This window comes from Molossus molossus, unplaced genomic scaffold (assembly GCF_014108415.1).
Source record: "Molossus molossus isolate mMolMol1 unplaced genomic scaffold, mMolMol1.p scaffold_m16_p_13, whole genome shotgun sequence".
NCBI classification, from domain to species: domain Eukaryota; kingdom Metazoa; phylum Chordata; class Mammalia; order Chiroptera; family Molossidae; genus Molossus; species Molossus molossus.
Genome location: NW_023425348.1, coordinates 45,331,688 through 45,333,920, shown reverse-complemented (window position 1 = coordinate 45,333,920; position 2,233 = coordinate 45,331,688). Strand labels below are relative to the sequence as shown.

At 38.3% G+C, this 2,233-nt stretch overlaps 1 pseudogene; it reads left to right on the top strand.

Annotated features, from left to right (window-relative positions):
- The first annotated feature begins 428 nt into the window (after positions 1-428).
- On the top strand, positions 429-580 carry LOC118629197 (annotated as a pseudogene).
- Positions 581-2,233: the final 1,653 nt, after the last annotated feature.

Sequence of the window (2,233 nt, the reverse complement as noted above, 5' to 3'; positions counted from 1 at the left end):
TGGAAAGAGATCCCATGTTCATGGATTGGAAGACTTAATATTAAGATGGAAATATTTTCCAAAATAATCTACAGATTCAACACATTTCTTAGCCAAATATCAACTGGCTTTTTTGCAGAAATTGATAAGCTAATCTTGCAACTCATATGGAAATTCAAAAGACCCAGAATAGCCAAAACAATCAACACTGTACTGATACCATAAGGATACACATATAGATCAATGGAATAAAATTGATAGTGCAAAAATAAACCCATACATTTATGGTCAATTGATTTTCAACATGTTGCCAAGATAATTTACAGGGAAAGAGCTTAGTCTTTTCAATAATTGGTGCTTGGACAACTGTAATCCACTTGCTAAAGGAATCACATACAAAAATTAACTCCACATGAATCAAAGACCTAAATATAAGAGCTAAAATTATTATACTTATGTGCCAGGGGAGATACCATGATGACAAAGGTGGTTTTTCCAAGGCAAGGCTTATCTATTGCACCCAGGCGTTCTGACTCCTGATTTCCCCAAATGTGGGAAACTCGACTGCATAATTTATGATAGTGAGGAACTGCTCTCCCTGAAAAAAGGAAAAAGTTAAAATTATAAAACTCTTAGAAGAAAACGTAAGTGGAAATATTTGTGACCTTAGATTACGTCTCTTAGATATGGTCCCTTAGATATGACACAAGTAATGAAGAAAAATAGGTAAATTGGACTGCATTAAAAATTAGAACTTTCATGCACCAAAGTATACTATCAAGAAAGGGAAAGGGCAACACTCAGAATGGGACAGAATATTTACAAATCATAGATCTGATAAGGGGCTAGTATCCAGAATATATTAAGAACTTTTACAACTCAGCAATAAAAGGAATAACAACCCAATTAAGAACAGACATACGATTAAATAGACATTTCTCCAAGGAAGGCATATAAATGACCAATAGCCAAATGAAAAGATGCTCAACATAATTAGCCACTAGGAAAATACAAATCAAAACCACAATGAGATAATACTTTAAACTCACTAGGATGGCAAATAATTAAAAACACAGAAAAAAACAAGTATTAAAGTAGATATGCGTCTGGCCAGTGTGGCTCAGTGGTTGAGCGTCGACCCATGCATCAAGAGGTTGCTGGTTGGATTCCCGGTCAGGGCACATGCCCAGGTTGTGGGCCCAATCCCCATTGGGGGGGGGGGCGGCATGCAGGAAGCGGCCAATCGATGTTCTTGCTCATCAATGTTTCTATCTCTCTCTCCCTCTCCTTTCCTCTCTAAAAATTAGTAAGGAAAAAAAAATTTTTTTTTAAAGTAGATATGGAACATTTTGAACCAGCATACATTACTATTGGGAATATAAAATGGTGCAACCACTTTGGAAATCAGTTTGGCACTTCCTCACAATGTTAAACATATGATTATCATACGACTCAGCAATTCCACTTCTAGGTATACACCCAACACAACTGAAAATGTATGTTCATACAAAAACTTATACAGAAACTTCCACAGGAGCATTATTCTTTTTTTTTTTTTTAGTCCTCACCCGAGGGCATTTTTCCTTTTTTTTATCCTCACCCGAGGACATTTTTCCTTTTTTTTTTTTTTTTTTTTTATCCTCACCCGAGGACATTTTTCCATTTTTTATTCAGATAGAGAGGGACGGAGAGAGAGGAAGAGAGAGAAACATCGATGTGAAAGGGACACATCGAGTGGCCGCCACCCACACAACCCAACCAGGGCCAGGGACAAACTGCAGCCAAGGTACATACCCTTAGCGGGAACCGAACCCGGGTCTCTGTGGACCACAGGCTGACTCTCTAACCGCTGAGCCAAACTGGCCAGGGCAGGAGCATTATTCTTAATAACCAAAAAAACGGAAATAACCCAGATGTTTCTCAACTTACAAATGGATAACCAAACATAGTATATCCATAGAATGAAATATTATTCAGCCATAAAAAGGAATGAAGTGCTGCCCTGGCTGGTGTGGCTCAGTTGGTTGGGCATCCTCCCATGAACCAAAAGGTTGTTGGTTGGATTCCCAATCAGAGCACGTGCCTGGGTTGGAGGCAGCCGATCTATGCTTCTCTCTCATTAACGTTTCTCTCTCTCTCCTTTCCTCTTTCTCTAAAACATCAATAAAAACATATTTAATTTTTTTCTTTATTAATTTCTAGAGAGAGAGGACGGGAGAGGGAGAGAGAGATAGAAACATCGATGAGGGAGAAC